Source organism: Dromaius novaehollandiae, chromosome 1 (genome assembly GCF_036370855.1).
Source record: "Dromaius novaehollandiae isolate bDroNov1 chromosome 1, bDroNov1.hap1, whole genome shotgun sequence".
Taxonomy (NCBI): Eukaryota; Metazoa; Chordata; class Aves; order Casuariiformes; family Dromaiidae; genus Dromaius; species Dromaius novaehollandiae.
Genome location: NC_088098.1, coordinates 84391420 through 84412162, shown reverse-complemented (window position 1 = coordinate 84412162; position 20743 = coordinate 84391420).

The window sequence follows — 20743 nt, the reverse complement described above, 5'->3', positions numbered from 1 at the left end:
GTGCGGGAACGACACGCAGAGAGAGCGAGCCCTCTCGCTCTGCCTCAGAAGCTGTCTCCACAGCTCCGTAGCCAGCAGGAGGCATCAATAACGAGAGGCGTGCCTAACTCTCAATGCCTAGCGATGGCTGTCGATCTCCACGGGCATTTTCGCTTTTGGCACGGGGCCGATCCCCTTCTTGTGAGGCATCCAAGCAGTCTTGCCATCGATACCTCTCGATAGCGAGGGCCATCGAAGCCTCTCCAAATCCACACCTATCGATACACATCGATATCCCTCGGAAGCGAGAAGATCGCTACCGATGGGTATCGATGGCTAGCGATAGGCAGCGGGAGCTGCCGATCTCGAGAGGCATGCAGAGCTTGTGGGGTGTGGGCCGTGTTGCTCTTGGGAGGCCCCGAGACCTCTCGACATTGACCGTTTTGGGGATCGAGGGCCCTTCTGGAGCATTGATTTCCATAGGCATGGTGCGGGAACGACACGCAGAGAGAGCGAGCCCTCTCGCTCTGCCGCAGAAGCTGTCGATCTCCACAGCTCCGTAGCCAGCGGGAGGCATCAATAACGAGAGGCGTACCTAACTCTCAATGCCTAGCGATGGCTGTCGATCCCCATGGGCATTTTCGCTTTTGGCACGGGGCCAATCCTCTTCTTGTGAGGCATGCAAGCAGTCTCGCCATCAATACCTCTCGATAGCGAGGGCCATCGAAGCCTCTCCAAATCCACACCTATCGATACACATCGATATCCCTCGGAAGCGATAAGATCGCTACCGATGGGTATCGATGGCTAGCGATAGGCAGCGGGAGCTGCCGATCTCGAGAGGCATGCAGAGCTTGTGGGGTGTGGGCCGTGTTGCTCTTGGGAGGCCCCGAGACCTCTCGACATTGACCGTTTTGGGGATCGAGGGCCCTTCTGGAGCATTGATTTCCATAGGCATGGTGCGGGAACGACACGCAGAGAGAGCGAGCCCTCTCGCTCTGCCTCAGAAGCTGTCGATCTCCACAGCTCCGTAGCCAGCGGGAGGCATCGAGAGAGAGAGGCGTGCCTAACTCTCAATGCCTAGCGATGGCTGTCGATCTCCACGGGCATTTTCGCTTTTGGCACGGGGCCGATCCTCTTCTTGTGAGGCATCCAAGCAGTCTTGCCATCGATACCTCTCGATAGGGAGGGGCATCGAAGCCTGTCCAATTCCACACCTATCGATACACATCGATATCCCTCGGAAGCGATAAGATCGCTACCGATGGGTATCGATGGCTAGCGATAGGCAGCGGGAGCTGCTGGTCTCGAGAGGCATGCAGAGCTTGTGGGGTGTGGGCCGTGTTGCTCTTGGGAGGCCCCGAGACCTCTCGACATTGACCGTTTCGGGGATCGAGAGCCCTTCTGGAGCATTGATTTCCATAGGCATGGTGCGGGAACGACACGCAGAGAGAGCGAGCCCTCTCGCTCTGCCTCAGAAGCTGTCTCCACAGCTCCGTAGCCAGCAGGAGGCATCAATAACGAGAGGCGTGCCTAACTCTCAATGCCTAGCGATGGCTGTCGATCTCCACGGGCATTTTCGCTTTTGGCACGGGGCCGATCCCCTTCTTGTGAGGCATCCAAGCAGTCTTGCCATCGATACCTCTCGATAGCGAGGGCCATCGAAGCCTCTCCAAATCCACACCTATCGATACACATCGATATCCCTCGGAAGCGAGAAGATCGCTACCGATGGGTATCGATGGCTAGCGATAGGCAGCGGGAGCTGCCGATCTCGAGAGGCATGCAGAGCTTGTGGGGTGTGGGCCGTGTTGCTCTTGGGAGGCCCCGAGGCCTCTCGACATTGACCATTTTGGGGATCGAGGGCCCTTCTGGAGCATTGATTTCCATAGGCATGGTGCGGGAACGACACGCAGAGAGAGCGAGCCCTCTCGCTCTGCCTCAGAAGCTGTCTCCACAGCTCCGTAGCCAGCGGGAGGCATCAATAACGAGAGGCGTACCTAACTCTCAATGCCTAGCGATGGCTGTCGATCTCCATGGGCATTTTCGCTTTTGGCAAGGGGCCGATCCTCTTGTTCTGAGGCATGCAAGCAGTCTCGCCATCAATACCTCTCGATAGCGAGGGCCATCGAAGCCTCTCCAAATCCACACCTATCGATACACATCGATATCCCTCGGAAGCGATAAGATTGCTACCGATGGATATCGATGGCTAGCGATAGGCAGCGGGAGCTGCCGATCTCGAGAGGCATGCAGAGCTTGTGGGGTGTGGGCCGTGTTGCTCTTGGGAGGCCCCGAGACCTCTCGACATTGACCGTTTTGGGGATGGAGGGCCCTTCTGGAGCATTGATTTCCATAGGCACGGTGCGGGAACGACACGCAGAGAGAGCGAGCCCTCTCGCTCTGCCTCAGAAGCTGTCTCCACAGCTCCGTAGCCAGCGGGAGGCATCAATAACGAGAGGCGTACCTAACTCTCAATGCCTAGCGATGGCTGTCGATCTCCATGGGCATTTTCGCTTTTGGCAAGGGGCCGATCCTCTTGTTGTGAGGCATGCAAGCAGTCTCGCCATCAATACCTCTCGATAGCGAGGGCCATCGAAGCCTCTCCAAATCCACACCTATCGATACACATCGATATCCCTCGGAAGCGAGAAGATCGCTACCGATGGGTATCGATGGCTAGCGATAGGCAGCGGGAGCTGCCGATCTCGAGAGGCATGCAGAGCTTGTGGGGTGTGGGCCGTGTTGCTCTTGGGAGGCCCCGAGACCTCTCGACATTGACCGTTTTGGGGATGGAGGGCCCTTCTGGAGCATTGATTTCCATAGGCATGGTGCGGGAACGACACGCAGAGAGAGCGAGCCCTCTCGCTCTGCCGCAGAAGCTGTCGATCTCCACAGCTCCGTAGCCAGCGGGAGGCATCAATAACGAGAGGCGTACCTAACTCTCAATGCCTAGCGATGGCTGTCGATCCCCATGGGCATTTTCGCTTTTGTCACGGGGCCAATCCTCTTCTTGTGAGGCATGCAAGCAGTCTCGCCATCAATACCTCTCGATAGGGAGGGCCATCGAAGCCTCTCCAAATCCACACCTATCGATACACATCGATATCCCTCGGAAGCGAGAAGATCGCTACCGATGGGTATCGATGGCTAGCGATAGGCAGCGGGAGCTGCCGATCTCGAGAGGCATGCAGAGCTTGTGGGGTGTGGGCCGTGTTGCTCTTGGGAGGCCCCGAGACCTCTCGACATTGACCGTTTTGGGGATGGCGGGCCCTTCTGGAGCATTGATTTCCATAGGCATGGTGCGGGAACGACACGCAGAGAGAGCGAGCCCTCTCGCTCTGCCTCAGAAGCTGTCGATCTCCACAGCTCCGTAGCCAGCCGTAGGCATCAATAACGAGAGGCGTACCTAACTCTCAATGCCTAGCGATGGCTGTCGATCCCCATGGGCATTTTCGCTTTTGGCACGGGGCCAATCCTCTTCTTGTGAGGCATCCAAGCAGTCTCGCCATCAATACCTCTCGATAGCGAGGGCCATCGAAGCCTCTCCAAATCCACACCTATCGATACACATCGATATCCCTCGGAAGCGATAAGATCGCTACCGATGGGTATCGATGGCTAGCGATAGGCAGCGGGAGCTGCCGATCTCGAGAGGCATGCAGAGCTTGTGGGGTGTGGGCCGTGTTGCTCTTGGGAGGCCCCGAGACCTCTCGACATTGACCGTTTTGGGGATCGAGGGCCCTTCTGGAGCATTGATTTCCATAGGCATGGTGCGGGAACGACACGCAGAGAGAGCGAGCCCTCTCGCTCTGCCTCAGAAGCTGTCGATCTCCACAGCTCCGTAGCCAGCGGGAGGCATCGAGAGAGAGAGGCGTGCCTAACTCTCAATGCCTAGCGATGGCTGTCGATCTCCACGGGCATTTTCGCTTTTGGCACGGGGCCGATCCTCTTCTTGTGAGGCATCCAAGCAGTCTTGCCATCGATACCTCTCGATAGGGAGGGGCATCGAAGCCTGTCCAATTCCACACCTATCGATACACATCGATATCCCTCGGAAGCGATAAGATCGCTACCGATGGGTATCGATGGCTAGCGATAGGCAGCGGGAGCTGCTGGTCTCGAGAGGCATGCAGAGCTTGTGGGGTGTGGGCCGTGTTGCTCTTGGGAGGCCCCGAGACCTCTCGACATTGACCGTTTCGGGGATCGAGAGCCCTTCTGGAGCATTGATTTCCATAGGCATGGTGCGGGAACGACACGCAGAGAGAGCGAGCCCTCTCGCTCTGCCTCAGAAGCTGTCTCCACAGCTCCGTAGCCAGCAGGAGGCATCAATAACGAGAGGCGTGCCTAACTCTCAATGCCTAGCGATGGCTGTCGATCTCCACGGGCATTTTCGCTTTTGGCACGGGGCCGATCCCCTTCTTGTGAGGCATCCAAGCAGTCTTGCCATCGATACCTCTCGATAGCGAGGGCCATCGAAGCCTCTCCAAATCCACACCTATCGATACACATCGATATCCCTCGGAAGCGAGAAGATCGCTACCGATGGGTATCGATGGCTAGCGATAGGCAGCGGGAGCTGCCGATCTCGAGAGGCATGCAGAGCTTGTGGGGTGTGGGCCGTGTTGCTCTTGGGAGGCCCCGAGGCCTCTCGACATTGACCATTTTGGGGATCGAGGGCCCTTCTGGAGCATTGATTTCCATAGGCATGGTGCGGGAACGACACGCAGAGAGAGCGAGCCCTCTCGCTCTGCCTCAGAAGCTGTCTCCACAGCTCCGTAGCCAGCGGGAGGCATCAATAACGAGAGGCGTACCTAACTCTCAATGCCTAGCGATGGCTGTCGATCTCCATGGGCATTTTCGCTTTTGGCAAGGGGCCGATCCTCTTCTTGTGAGGCATGCAAGCAGTCTCGCTATCAATACCTCTCGATAGCGAGGGCCATCGAAGCCTGTCCAATTCCACACCTATCGATACACATCGATATCCCTCGGAAGCGATAAGATCGCTACCGATGGGTATCGATGGCTAGCGATAGGCAGCGGGAGCTGCCGATCTCGAGAGGCATGCAGAGCTTGTGGGGTGTGGGCCGTGTTGCTCTTGGGAGGCCCCGAGGCCTCTCGTCATTGACCGTTTTGGGGATTGAGGGCCCTTCTGGAGCATTGATTTCCATAGGCATGGTGCGGGAACGACACGCAGAGAGAGCGAGCCCTCTCGCTCTGCCTCAGAAGCTGTCGATCTCCACAGCTCCGTAGCCAGCGGGAGGCATCGAGAGCGAGAGGCGTGCCTAACTCTCAATGCCTAGCGATGGCTGTCGATCTCCACGGGCATTTTCGCTTTGGGCACGGGGCCGATCCTCTTCTTGTGAGGCATCCAAGCAGTCTCGCATCGATACCTCTCGATAGGGAGGGGCATCGAAGCCTGTCCAATTCCACACCTATCGATACACATCGATATCCCTCGGAAGCGAGAAGATCGCTACCAATGGATATCGATGGCTAGCGATAGGCAGCGGGAGCTGCCGATCTCGAGAGGCATGCAGAGCTTGTGGGGTGTGGGCCGTGTTGCTCTTGGGAGGCCCCGAGACCTCTCGACATTGACCGTTTTGGGGATGGAGGGCCCTTCTGGAGCATTGATTTCCATAGGCATGGTGCGGGAACGACACGCAGAGAGAGCGAGCCCTCTCGCTCTGCCTCAGAAGCTGTCGATCTCCACAGCTCCGTAGCCAGCGGGAGGCATCGAGAGCGAGAGGCGTGCCTAACTCTCAATGCCTAGCGATGGCTGTCGATCTCCACGGGCATTTTCACTTTTGGCACGGGGCCGATCCTCTTCTTGTGAGGCATCCAAGCAGTCTTGCCATCGATACCTCTCGATAGGGAGGGGCATCGAAGCCTGTCCAATTCCACACCTATCGATACACATCGATATCCCTCGGAAGCGATAAGATCGCTACCGATGGGTATCGATGGCTAGCGATAGGCAGCGGGAGCTGCCGATCTCGAGAGGCATGCAGAGCTTGTGGGGTGTGGGCCGTGTTGCTCTTGGGAGGCCCCGAGACCTCTCGACATTGACCGTTTTGGGGATGGCGGGCCCTTCTGGAGCATTGATTTCCATAGGCATGGTGCGGGAACGACACGCAGAGAGAGCGAGCCCTCTCGCTCTGCCTCAGAAGCTGTCGATCTCCACAGCTCCGTAGCCAGCCGTAGGCATCAATAACGAGAGGCGTACCTAACTCTCAATGCCTAGCGATGGCTGTCGATCCCCATGGGCATTTTCGCTTTTGGCACGGGGCCAATCCTCTTCTTGTGAGGCATCCAAGCAGTCTCGCCATCAATACCTCTCGATAGCGAGGGCCATCGAAGCCTGTCCAATTCCACACCTATCGATACACATCGATATCCCTCGGAAGCGATAAGATCGCTACCGATGGGTATCGATGGCTAGCGATAGGCAGCGGGAGCTGCCGATCTCGAGAGGCATGCAGAGTTTGCGGGGTGTGGGCCGTGTTGCTCTTGGGAGGCCCCGAGGCCTCTCGTCATTGACCGTTTTGGGGATCGAGGGCCCTTCTGGAGCATTGATTTCCATAGGCATGGTGCGGGAACGACACGCAGAGAGAGCGAGCCCTCTCGCTCTGCCTCAGAAGCTGTCTCCACAGCTCCGTAGCCAGCGGGAGGCATCGAGAGCGAGAGGCGTGCCTAACTCTCGATGCCTAGCGATGGCTGTCGATCTCCACGGGCATTTTCGCTTTTGGCACGGGGCCGATCCTCTTCTTGTGAGGCATCCAAGCAGTCTCGCATCGATACCTCTCGATAGGGAGGGGCATCGAAGCCTGTCCAATTCCACACCTATCGATACACATCGATATCCCTCGGAAGCGATAAGATCGCTACCAATGGATATCGATGGCTAGCGATAGGCAGCGGGAGCTGCCGATCTCGAGAGGCATGCAGAGCTTGTGGGGTGTGGGCCGTGTTGCTCTTGGGAGGCCCCGAGACCTCTCGACATTGACCGTTTTGGGGATGGAGGGCCCTTCTGGAGCATTGATTTCCATAGGCATGGTGCGGGAACGACACGCAGAGAGAGCGAGCCCTCTCGCTCTGCCTCAGAAGCTGTCGATCTCCACAGCTCCGTAGCCAGCGGGAGGCATCGAGAGAGAGAGGCGTGCCTAACTCTCAATGCCTAGCGATGGCTGTCGATCTCCACGGGCATTTTCGCTTTTGGCACGGGGCCGATCCTCTTCTTGTGAGGCATCCAAGCAGTCTTGCCATCGATACCTCTCGATAGCGAGGGGCATCGAAGCCTGTCCAATTCCACACCTATCGATACACATCGATATCCCTCGGAAGCGATAAGATCGCTACCGATGGGTATCGATGGCTAGCGATAGGCAGCGGGAGCTGCTGGTCTCGAGAGGCATGCAGAGCTTGTGGGGTGTGGGCCGTGTTGCTCTTGGGAGGCCCCGAGACCTCTCGACCTTGACCGTTTTGGGGATCGAGAGCCCTTCTGGAGCATTGATTTCCATAGGCATGGTGCGGGAACGACACGCAGAGAGAGCGAGCCCTCTCGCTCTGCCTCAGAAGCTGTCTCCACAGCTCCGTAGCCAGCGGGAGGCATCAATAACGAGAGGCGTGCCTAACTCTCAATGCCTAGCGATGGCTGTCGATCTCCACGGGCATTTTCGCTTTTGGCACGGGGCCGATCCTCTTCTTGTGAGGCATCCAAGCAGTCTTGCCATCGATACCTCTCGATAGCGAGGGCCATCGAAGCCTCTCCAAATCCACACCTATCGATACACATCGATATCCCTCGGAAGCGATAAGATCGCTACCGATGGGTATCGATGGCTAGCGATAGGCAGCGGGAGCTGCCGATCTCGAGAGGCATGCAGAGCTTGTGGGGTGTGGGCCGTGTTGCTCTTGGGAGGCCCCGAGGCCTCTCGACATTGACCATTTTGGGGATCGAGGGCCCTTCTGGAGCATTGATTTCCATAGGCATGGTGCGGGAACGACACGCAGAGAGAGCGAGCCCTCTCGCTCTGCCTCAGAAGCTGTCTCCACAGCTCCGTAGCCAGCGGGAGGCATCAATAACGAGAGGCGTACCTAACTCTCAATGCCTAGCGATGGCTGTCGATCTCCATGGGCATTTTCGCTTTTGGCAAGGGGCCGATCCTCTTGTTCTGAGGCATGCAAGCAGTCTCGCCATCAATACCTCTCGATAGCGAGGGCCATCGAAGCCTCTCCAAATCCACACCTATCGATACACATCGATATCCCTCGGAAGCGATAAGATCGCTACCGATGGATATCGATGGCTAGCGATAGGCAGCGGGAGCTGCCGATCTCGAGAGGCATGCAGAGCTTGTGGGGTGTGGGCCGTGTTGCTCTTGGGAGGCCCCGAGACCTCTCGACATTGACCGTTTTGGGGATGGAGGGCCCTTCTGGAGCATTGATTTCCATAGGCACGGTGCGGGAACGACACGCAGAGAGAGCGAGCCCTCTCGCTCTGCCTCAGAAGCTGTCTCCACAGCTCCGTAGCCAGCGGGAGGCATCAATAACGAGAGGCGTACCTAACTCTCAATGCCTAGCGATGGCTGTCGATCTCCATGGGCATTTTCGCTTTTGGCAAGGGGCCGATCCTCTTGTTGTGAGGCATGCAAGCAGTCTCGCCATCAATACCTCTCGATAGGGAGGGCCATCGAAGCCTCTCCAAATCCACACCTATCGATACACATCGATATCCCTCGGAAGCGAGAAGATCGCTACCGATGGGTATCGATGGCTAGCGATAGGCAGCGGGAGCTGCCGATCTCGAGAGGCATGCAGAGCTTGTGGGGTGTGGGCCGTGTTGCTCTTGGGAGGCCCCGAGACCTCTCGACATTGACCGTTTTGGGGATGGAGGGCCCTTCTGGAGCATTGATTTCCATAGGCATGGTGCGGGAACGACACGCAGAGAGAGCGAGCCCTCTCGCTCTGCCTCAGAAGCTGTCGATCTCCACAGCTCCGTAGCCAGCGGGAGGCATCAATAACGAGAGGCGTACCTAACTCTCAATGCCTAGCGATGGCTGTCGATCCCCATGGGCATTTTCGCTTTTGGCACGGGGCCAATCCTCTTCTTGTGAGGCATCCAAGCAGTCTCGCCATCAATACCTCTCGATAGCGAGGGCCATCGAAGCCTCTCCAAATCCACACCTATCGATACACATCGATATCCCTCGGAAGCGATAAGATCGCTACCGATGGGTATCGATGGCTAGCGATAGGCAGCGGGAGCTGCCGATCTCGAGAGGCATGCAGAGTTTGCGGGGTGTGGGCCGTGTTGCTCTTGGGAGGCCCCGAGACCTCTCGACCTTGACCGTTTTGGGGATCGAGAGCCCTTCTGGAGCATTGATTTCCATAGGCATGGTGCGGGAACGACACGCAGAGAGAGCGAGCCCTCTCGCTCTGCCTCAGAAGCTGTCTCCACAGCTCCGTAGCCAGCGGGAGGCATCGAGAGAGAGAGGCGTGCCTAACTCTCGATGCCTAGCGATGGCTGTCGATCTCCACGGGCATTTTCGCTTTTGGCACGGGGCCGATCCTCTTCTTGTGAGGCATCCAAGCAGTCTTGCCATCGATACCTCTCGATAGCGAGGGCCATCGAAGCCTCTCCAAATCCACACCTATCGATACACATCGATATCCCTCGGAAGCGATAAGATCGCTACCGATGGGTATCGATGGCTAGCGATAGGCAGCGGGAGCTGCCGATCTCGAGAGGCATGCAGAGCTTGTGGGGTGTGGGCCGTGTTGCTCTTGGGAGGCCCCGAGGCCTCTCGACATTGACCATTTTGGGGATCGAGGGCCCTTCTGGAGCATTGATTTCCATAGGCATGGTGCGGGAACGACACGCAGAGAGAGCGAGCCCTCTCGCTCTGCCTCAGAAGCTGTCTCCACAGCTCCGTAGCCAGCGGGAGGCATCAATAACGAGAGGCGTACCTAACTCTCAATGCCTAGCGATGGCTGTCGATCTCCATGGGCATTTTCGCTTTTGGCAAGGGGCCGATCCTCTTGTTCTGAGGCATGCAAGCAGTCTCGCCATCAATACCTCTCGATAGCGAGGGCCATCGAAGCCTCTCCAAATCCACACCTATCGATACACATCGATATCCCTCGGAAGCGATAAGATCGCTACCGATGGATATCGATGGCTAGCGATAGGCAGCGGGAGCTGCCGATCTCGAGAGGCATGCAGAGCTTGTGGGGTGTGGGCCGTGTTGCTCTTGGGAGGCCCCGAGACCTCTCGACATTGACCGTTTTGGGGATGGAGGGCCCTTCTGGAGCATTGATTTCCATAGGCACGGTGCGGGAACGACACGCAGAGAGAGCGAGCCCTCTCGCTCTGCCTCAGAAGCTGTCTCCACAGCTCCGTAGCCAGCGGGAGGCATCAATAACGAGAGGCGTACCTAACTCTCAATGCCTAGCGATGGCTGTCGATCTCCATGGGCATTTTCGCTTTTGGCAAGGGGCCGATCCTCTTGTTGTGAGGCATGCAAGCAGTCTCGCCATCAATACCTCTCGATAGCGAGGGCCATCGAAGCCTCTCCAAATCCACACCTATCGATACACATCGATATCCCTCGGAAGCGAGAAGATCGCTACCGATGGGTATCGATGGCTAGCGATAGGCAGCGGGAGCTGCCGATCTCGAGAGGCATGCAGAGCTTGTGGGGTGTGGGCCGTGTTGCTCTTGGGAGGCCCCGAGACCTCTCGACATTGACCGTTTTGGGGATGGAGGGCCCTTCTGGAGCATTGATTTCCATAGGCATGGTGCGGGAACGACACGCAGAGAGAGCGAGCCCTCTCGCTCTGCCGCAGAAGCTGTCGATCTCCACAGCTCCGTAGCCAGCGGGAGGCATCAATAACGAGAGGCGTACCTAACTCTCAATGCCTAGCGATGGCTGTCGATCTCCATGGGCATTTTCGCTTTTGGCAAGGGGCCGATCCTCTTCTTGTGAGGCATGCAAGCAGTCTCGCCATCAATACCTCTCGATAGCGAGGGCCATCGAAGCCTGTCCAGTTCCACACCTATCGATACACATCGATATCCCTCGGAAGCGATAAGATCGCTACCGATGGGTATCGATGGCTAGCGATAGGCAGCGGGAGCTGCCGATCTCGAGAGGCATGCAGAGCTTGTGGGGTGTGGGCCGTGTTGCTCTTGGGAGGCCCCGAGGCCTCTCGTCATTGACCGTTTTGGGGATTGAGGGCCCTTCTGGAGCATTGATTTCCATAGGCATGGTGCGGGAACGACACGCAGAGAGAGCGAGCCCTCTCGCTCTGCCTCAGAAGCTGTCGATCTCCACAGCTCCGTAGCCAGCGGGAGGCATCGAGAGCGAGAGGCGTGCCTAACTCTCAATGCCTAGCGATGGCTGTCGATCTCCACGGGCATTTTCGCTTTGGGCACGGGGCCGATCCTCTTCTTGTGAGGCATCCAAGCAGTCTCGCATCGATACCTCTCGATAGGGAGGGGCATCGAAGCCTGTCCAATTCCACACCTATCGATACACATCGATATCCCTCGGAAGCGATAAGATCGCTACCAATGGATATCGATGGCTAGCGATAGGCAGCGGGAGCTGCCGATCTCGAGAGGCATGCAGAGCTTGTGGGGTGTGGGCCGTGTTGCTCTTGGGAGGCCCCGAGACCTCTCGACATTGACCGTTTTGGGGATCGAGGGCCCTTCTGGAGCATTGATTTCCATAGGCATGGTGCGGGAACGACACGCAGAGAGAGCGAGCCCTCTCGCTCTGCCTCAGAAGCTGTCGATCTCCACAGCTCCGTAGCCAGCGGGAGGCATCGAGAGCGAGAGGCGTGCCTAACTCTCAATGCCTAGCGATGGCTGTCGATCTCCACGGGCATTTTCACTTTTGGCACGGGGCCGATCCTCTTCTTGTGAGGCATCCAAGCAGTCTTGCCATCGATACCTCTCGATAGGGAGGGGCATCGAAGCCTGTCCAATTCCACACCTATCGATACACATCGATATCCCTCGGAAGCGATAAGATCGCTACCGATGGGTATCGATGGCTAGCGATAGGCAGCGGGAGCTGCCGATCTCGAGAGGCATGCAGAGCTTGTGGGGTGTGGGCCGTGTTGCTCTTGGGAGGCCCCGAGACCTCTCGACATTGACCGTTTTGGGGATGGCGGGCCCTTCTGGAGCATTGATTTCCATAGGCATGGTGCGGGAACGACACGCAGAGAGAGCGAGCCCTCTCGCTCTGCCTCAGAAGCTGTCGATCTCCACAGCTCCGTAGCCAGCGGGAGGCATCAATAACGAGAGGCGTACCTAACTCTCAATGCCTAGCGATGGCTGTCGATCCCCATGGGCATTTTCGCTTTTGGCACGGGGCCAATCCTCTTCTTGTGAGGCATCCAAGCAGTCTCGCCATCAATACCTCTCGATAGCGAGGGCCATCGAAGCCTGTCCAATTCCACACCTATCGATACACATCGATATCCCTCGGAAGCGATAAGATCGCTACCGATGGGTATCGATGGCTAGCGATAGGCAGCGGGAGCTGCCGATCTCGAGAGGCATGCAGAGTTTGCGGGGTGTGGGCCGTGTTGCTCTTGGGAGGCCCCGAGGCCTCTCGTCATTGACCGTTTTGGGGATCGAGGGCCCTTCTGGAGCATTGATTTCCATAGGCACGGTGCGGGAACGACACGCAGAGAGAGCGAGCCCTCTCGCTCTGCCTCAGAAGCTGTCTCCACAGCTCCGTAGCCAGCGGGAGGCATCGAGAGCGAGAGGCGTGCCTAACTCTCGATGCCTAGCGATGGCTGTCGATCTCCACGGGCATTTTCGCTTTTGGCACGGGGCCGATCCTCTTCTTGTGAGGCATCCAAGCAGTCTCGCATCGATACCTCTCGATAGGGAGGGGCATCGAAGCCTGTCCAATTCCACACCTATCGATACACATCGATATCCCTCGGAAGCGATAAGATCGCTACCAATGGATATCGATGGCTAGCGATAGGCAGCGGGAGCTGCCGATCTCGAGAGGCATGCAGAGCTTGTGGGGTGTGGGCCGTGTTGCTCTTGGGAGGCCCCGAGACCTCTCGACATTGACCGTTTTGGGGATCGAGGGCCCTTCTGGAGCATTGATTTCCATAGGCATGGTGCGGGAACGACACGCAGAGAGAGCGAGCCCTCTCGCTCTGCCTCAGAAGCTGTCGATCTCCACAGCTCCGTAGCCAGCGGGAGGCATCGAGAGAGAGAGGCGTGCCTAACTCTCAATGCCTAGCGATGGCTGTCGATCTCCACGGGCATTTTCGCTTTTGGCACGGGGCCGATCCTCTTCTTGTGAGGCATCCAAGCAGTCTTGCCATCGATACCTCTCGATAGCGAGGGCCATCGAAGCCTCTCCAAATCCACACCTATCGATACACATCGATATCCCTCGGAAGCGATAAGATCGCTACCGATGGGTATCGATGGCTAGCGATAGGCAGCGGGAGCTGCCGATCTCGAGAGGCATGCAGAGCTTGTGGGGTGTGGGCCGTGTTGCTCTTGGGAGGCCCCGAGGCCTCTCGACATTGACCATTTTGGGGATCGAGGGCCCTTCTGGAGCATTGATTTCCATAGGCATGGTGCGGGAACGACACGCAGAGAGAGCGAGCCCTCTCGCTCTGCCTCAGAAGCTGTCTCCACAGCTCCGTAGCCAGCGGGAGGCATCAATAACGAGAGGCGTACCTAACTCTCAATGCCTAGCGATGGCTGTCGATCTCCATGGGCATTTTCGCTTTTGGCAAGGGGCCGATCCTCTTGTTCTGAGGCATGCAAGCAGTCTCGCCATCAATACCTCTCGATAGCGAGGGCCATCGAAGCCTCTCCAAATCCACACCTATCGATACACATCGATATCCCTCGGAAGCGATAAGATTGCTACCGATGGATATCGATGGCTAGCGATAGGCAGCGGGAGCTGCCGATCTCGAGAGGCATGCAGAGCTTGTGGGGTGTGGGCCGTGTTGCTCTTGGGAGGCCCCGAGACCTCTCGACATTGACCGTTTTGGGGATGGAGGGCCCTTCTGGAGCATTGATTTCCATAGGCACGGTGCGGGAACGACACGCAGAGAGAGCGAGCCCTCTCGCTCTGCCTCAGAAGCTGTCTCCACAGCTCCGTAGCCAGCGGGAGGCATCAATAACGAGAGGCGTACCTAACTCTCAATGCCTAGCGATGGCTGTCGATCTCCATGGGCATTTTCGCTTTTGGCAAGGGGCCGATCCTCTTGTTGTGAGGCATGCAAGCAGTCTCGCCATCAATACCTCTCGATAGGGAGGGCCATCGAAGCCTCTCCAAATCCACACCTATCGATACACATCGATATCCCTCGGAAGCGAGAAGATCGCTACCGATGGGTATCGATGGCTAGCGATAGGCAGCGGGAGCTGCCGATCTCGAGAGGCATGCAGAGCTTGTGGGGTGTGGGCCGTGTTGCTCTTGGGAGGCCCCGAGACCTCTCGACATTGACCGTTTTGGGGATGGAGGGCCCTTCTGGAGCATTGATTTCCATAGGCATGGTGCGGGAACGACACGCAGAGAGAGCGAGCCCTCTCGCTCTGCCGCAGAAGCTGTCGATCTCCACAGCTCCGTAGCCAGCGGGAGGCATCAATAACGAGAGGCGTACCTAACTCTCAATGCCTAGCGATGGCTGTCGATCCCCATGGGCATTTTCGCTTTTGTCACGGGGCCAATCCTCTTCTTGTGAGGCATCCAAGCAGTCTCGCCATCAATACCTCTCGATAGCGAGGGCCATCGAAGCCTCTCCAAATCCACACCTATCGATACACATCGATATCCCTCGGAAGCGATAAGATCGCTACCGATGGGTATCGATGGCTAGCGATAGGCAGCGGGAGCTGCCGATCTCGAGAGGCATGCAGAGTTTGCGGGGTGTGGGCCGTGTTGCTCTTGGGAGGCCCCGAGACCTCTCGACCTTGACCGTTTTGGGGATCGAGAGCCCTTCTGGAGCATTGATTTCCATAGGCATGGTGCGGGAACGACACGCAGAGAGAGCGAGCCCTCTCGCTCTGCCTCAGAAGCTGTCTCCACAGCTCCGTAGCCAGCGGGAGGCATCGAGAGAGAGAGGCGTGCCTAACTCTCGATGCCTAGCGATGGCTGTCGATCTCCACGGGCATTTTCGCTTTTGGCACGGGGCCGATCCTCTTCTTGTGAGGCATCCAAGCAGTCTTGCCATCGATACCTCTCGATAGCGAGGGCCATCGAAGCCTCTCCAAATCCACACCTATCGATACACATCGATATCCCTCGGAAGCGATAAGATCGCTACCGATGGGTATCGATGGCTAGCGATAGGCAGCGGGAGCTGCCGATCTCGAGAGGCATGCAGAGCTTGTGGGGTGTGGGCCGTGTTGCTCTTGGGAGGCCCCGAGACCTCTCGACATTGACCGTTTTGGGGATGGAGGGCCCTTCTGGAGCATTGATTTCCATAGGCACGGTGCGGGAACGACACGCAGAGAGAGCGAGCCCTCTCGCTCTGCCTCAGAAGCTGTCTCCACAGCTCCGTAGCCAGCGGGAGGCATCAATAACGAGAGGCGTACCTAACTCTCAATGCCTAGCGATGGCTGTCGATCTCCATGGGCATTTTCGCTTTTGGCAAGGGGCCGATCCTCTTGTTGTGAGGCATGCAAGCAGTCTCGCCATCAATACCTCTCGATAGCGAGGGCCATCGAAGCCTCTCCAAATCCACACCTATCGATACACATCGATATCCCTCGGAAGCGATAAGATCGCTACCGATGGGTATCGATGGCTAGCGATAGGCAGCGGGAGCTGCCGATCTCGAGAGGCATGCAGAGCTTGTGGGGTGTGGGCCGTGTTGCTCTTGGGAGGCCCCGAGACCTCTCGACATTGACCGTTTTGGGGATGGCGGGCCCTTCTGGAGCATTGATTTCCATAGGCATGGTGCGGGAACGACACGCAGAGAGAGCGAGCCCTCTCGCTCTGCCTCAGAAGCTGTCGATCTCCACAGCTCCGTAGCCAGCCGTAGGCATCAATAACGAGAGGCGTACCTAACTCTCAATGCCTAGCGATGGCTGTCGATCCCCATGGGCATTTTCGCTTTTGGCACGGGGCCAATCCTCTTCTTGTGAGGCATCCAAGCAGTCTCGCCATCAATACCTCTCGATAGCGAGGGCCATCGAAGCCTCTCCAAATCCACACCTATCGATACACATCGATATCCCTCGGAAGCGATAAGATCGCTACCGATGGATATCGATGGCTAGCGATAGGCAGCGGGAGCTGCCGATCTCGAGAGGCATGCAGAGCTTGTGGGGTGTGGGCCGTGTTGCTCTTGGGAGGCCCCGAGACCTCTCGACATTGACCGTTTTGGGGATGGAGGGCCCTTCTGGAGCATTGATTTCCATAGGCACGGTGCGGGAACGACACGCAGAGAGAGTGAGCCCTCTCGCTCTGCCGCAGAAGCTGTCGATCTCCACAGCTCCGTAGCCAGCGGGAGGCATCAATAACGAGAGGCGTACCTAACTCTCAATGCCTAGCGATGGCTGTCGATCCCCATGGGCATTTTCACTTTTGTCACGGGGCCAATCCTCTTCTTGTGAGGCATCCAAGCAGTCTCGCCATCAATACCTCTCGATAGCGAGGGCCATCGAAGCCTCTCCAAATCCACACCTATCGATACACATCGATATCCCTCGGAAGCGATAAGATCGCTACCGATGGGTATCGATGGCTAGCGATAGGCAGCGGGAGCTGCCGATCTCGAGAGGCATGCAGAGTTTGCGGGGTGTGGGCCGTGTTGCTCTTGGGAGGCCCCGAGACCTCTCGACATTGACCGTTTTGGGGATCGAGAGCCCTTCTGGAGCATTGATTTCCATAGGCATGGTGCGGGAACGACACGCAGAGAGAGCGAGCCCTCTCGCTCTGCCTCAGAAGCTGTCTCCACAGCTCCGTAGCCAGCGGGAGGCATCGAGAGAGAGAGGCGTGCCTAACTCTCGATGCCTAGCGATGGCTGTCGATCTCCACGGGCATTTTCGCTTTTGGCACGGGGCCGATCCTCTTCTTGTGAGGCATCCAAGCAGTCTTGCCATCGATACCTCTCGATAGCGAGGGCCATCGAAGCCTCTCCAAATCCACACCTATCGATACACATCGATATCCCTCGGAAGCGATAAGATCGCTACCGATGGGTATCGATGGCTAGCGATAGGCAGCGGGAGCTGCCGATCTCGAGAGGCATGCAGAGCTTGTGGGGTGTGGGCCGTGTTGCTCTTGGGAGGCCCCGAGACCTCTCGACATTGACCGTTTTGGGGATGGAGGGCCCTTCTGGAGCATTGATTTCCATAGGCACGGTGCGGGAACGACACGCAGAGAGAGCGAGCCCTCTCGCTCTGCCTCAGAAGCTGTCTCCACAGCTCCGTAGCCAGCGGGAGGCATCAATAACGAGAGGCGTACCTAACTCTCAATGCCTAGCGATGGCTGTCGATCTCCATGGGCATTTTCGCTTTTGGCAAGGGGCCGATCCTCTTGTTGTGAGGCATGCAAGCAGTCTCGCCATCAATACCTCTCGATAGCGAGGGCCATCGAAGCCTCTCCAAATCCACACCTATCGATACACATCGATATCCCTCGGAAGCGATAAGATCGCTACCGATGGGTATCGATGGCTAGCGATAGGCAGCGGGAGCTGCCGATCTCGAGAGGCATGCAGAGCTTGTGGGGTGTGGGCCGTGTTGCTCTTGGGAGGCCCCGAGACCTCTCGACATTGACCGTTTTGGGGATGGCGGGCCCTTCTGGAGCATTGATTTCCATAGGCATGGTGCGGGAACGACACGCAGAGAGAGCGAGCCCTCTCGCTCTGCCTCAGAAGCTGTCGATCTCCACAGCTCCGTAGCCAGCCGTAGGCATCAATAACGAGAGGCGTACCTAACTCTCAATGCCTAGCGATGGCTGTCGATCCCCATGGGCATTTTCGCTTTTGGCACGGGGCCAATCCTCTTCTTGTGAGGCATCCAAGCAGTCTCGCCATCAATACCTCTCGATAGCGAGGGCCATCGAAGCCTCTCCAAATCCACACCTATCGATACACATCGATATCCCTCGGAAGCGATAAGATCGCTACCGATGGATATCGATGGCTAGCGATAGGCAGCGGGAGTTGCCGATCTCGAGAGGCATGCAGAGCTTGTGGGGTGTGGGCCGTGTTGCTCTTGGGAGGCCCCGAGACCTCTCGACATTGACCGTTTTGGGGATGGAGGGCCCTTCTGGAGCATTGATTTCCATAGGCACGGTGCGGGAACGACACGCAGAGAGAGCGAGCCCTCTCGCTCTGCCTCAGAAGCTGTCTCCACAGCTCCGTAGCCAGCGGGAGGCATCAATAACGAGAGGCGTACCTAACTCTCAATGCCTAGCGATGGCTGTCGATCTCCATGGGCATTTTCGCTTTTGGCAAGGGGCCGATCCTCTTCTTGTGAGGCATGCAAGCAGTCTCGCCATCAATACCTCTCGATAGCGAGGGCCATCGAAGCCTCTCCAAATCCACACCTATCGATACACATTGATATCCCTCGGAAGCGAGAAGATCGCTACCGATGGGTATCGATGGCTAGCGATAGGCAGCGGGAGCTGCCGATCTCGAGAGGCATGCAGAGCTTGTGGGGTGTGGGCCGTGTTGCTCTTGGGAGGCCCCGAGACCTCTCGACATTGACCGTTTTGGGGATGGAGGGCCCTTCTGGAGCATTGATTTCCATAGGCACGGTGCGGGAACGACACGCAGAGAGAGCGAGCCCTCTCGCTCTGCCTCAGAAGCTGTCTCCACAGCTCCGTAGCCAGCGGGAGGCATCAATAACGAGAGGCGTACCTAACTCTCAATGCCTAGCGATGGCTGTCGATCTCCATGGGCATTTTCGCTTTTGGCAAGGGGCCGATCCTCTTGTTGTGAGGCATGCAAGCAGTCTCGCCATCAATACCTCTCGATAGCGAGGGCCATCGAAGCCTCTCCAAATCCACACCTATCGATACACATCGATATCCCTCGGAAGCGATAAGATTGCTACCGATGGATATCGATGGCTAGCGATAGGCAGCGGGAGCTGCCGATCTCGAGAGGCATGCAGAGCTTGTGGGGTGTGGGCCGTGTTGCTCTTGGGAGGCCCCGAGACCTCTCGACATTGACCGTTTTGGGGATGGAGGGCCCTTCTGGAGCATTGATTTCCATAGGCACGGTGCGGGAACGACACGCAGAGAGAGTGAGCCCTCTCGCTCTGCCGCAGAAGCTGTCGATCTCCACAGCTCCGTAGCCAGCGGGAGGCATCAATAACGAGAGGCGTACCTAACTCTCAATGCCTAGCGATGGCTGTCGATCCCCATGGGCATTTTCGCTTTTGTCACGGGGCCAATCCTCTTCTTGTGAGGCATCCAAGCAGTCTCGCCATCAATACCTCTCGATAGCGAGGGCCATCGAAGCCTCTCCAAATCCACACCTATCGATACACATCGATATCCCTCGGAAGCGATAAGATCGCTACCGATGGGTATCGATGGCTAGCGATAGGCAGCGGGAGCTGCCGATCTCGAGAGGCATGCAGAGTTTGCGGGGTGTGGGCCGTGTTGCTCTTGGGAGGCCCCGAGACCTCTCGACCTTGACCGTTTTGGGGATCGAGAGCCCTTCTGGAGCATTGATTTCCATAGGCATGGTGCGGGAACGACACGCAGAGAGAGCGAGCCCTCTCGCTCTGCCTCAGAAGCTGTCTCCACAGCTCCGTAGCCAGCGGGAGGCATCGAGAGAGAGAGGCGTGCCTAACTCTCGATGCCTAGCGATGGCTGTCGATCTCCACGGGCATTTTCGCTTTTGGCACGGGGCCGATCCTCTTCTTGTGAGGCATCCAAGCAGTCTTGCCATCGATACCTCTCGATAGCGAGGGCCATCGAAGCCTCTCCAAATCCACACCTATCGATACACATCGATATCCCTCGGAAGCGATAAGATCGCTACCGATGGGTATCGATGGCTAGCGATAGGCAGCGGGAGCTGCCGATCTCGAGAGGCATGCAGAGCTTGTGGGGTGTGGGCCGTGTTGCTCTTGGGAGGCCCCGAGACCTCTCGACATTGACCGTTTTGGGGATGGAGGGCCCTTCTGGAGCATTGATTTCCATAGGCACGGTGCGGGAACGACACGCAGAGAGAGCGAGCCCTCTCGCTCTGCCTCAGAAGCTGTCTCCACAGCTCCGTAGCCAGCGGGAGGCATCAATAACGAGAGGCGTACCTAACTCTCAATGCCTAGCGATGGCTGTCGATCTCCATGGGCATTTTCGCTTTTGGCAAGGGGCCGATCCTCTTGTTGTGAGGCATGCAAGCAGTCTCGCCATCAATACCTCTCGATAGCGAGGGCCATCGAAGCCTCTCCAAATCCACACCTATCGATACACATCGATATCCCTCGGAAGCGATAAGATCGCTACCGATGGGTATCGATGGCTAGCGATAGGCAGCGGGAGCTGCCGATCTCGAGAGGCATGCAGAGCTTGTGGGGTGTGGGCCGTGTTGCTCTTGGGAGGCCCCGAGACCTCTCGACATTGACCGTTTTGGGGATGGCGGGCCCTTCTGGAGCATTGATTTCCATAGGCATGGTGCGGGAACGACACGCAGAGAGAGCGAGCCCTCTCGCTCTGCCTCAGAAGCTGTCGATCTCCACAGCTCCGTAGCCAGCCGTAGGCATCAATAACGAGAGGCGTACCTAACTCTCAAT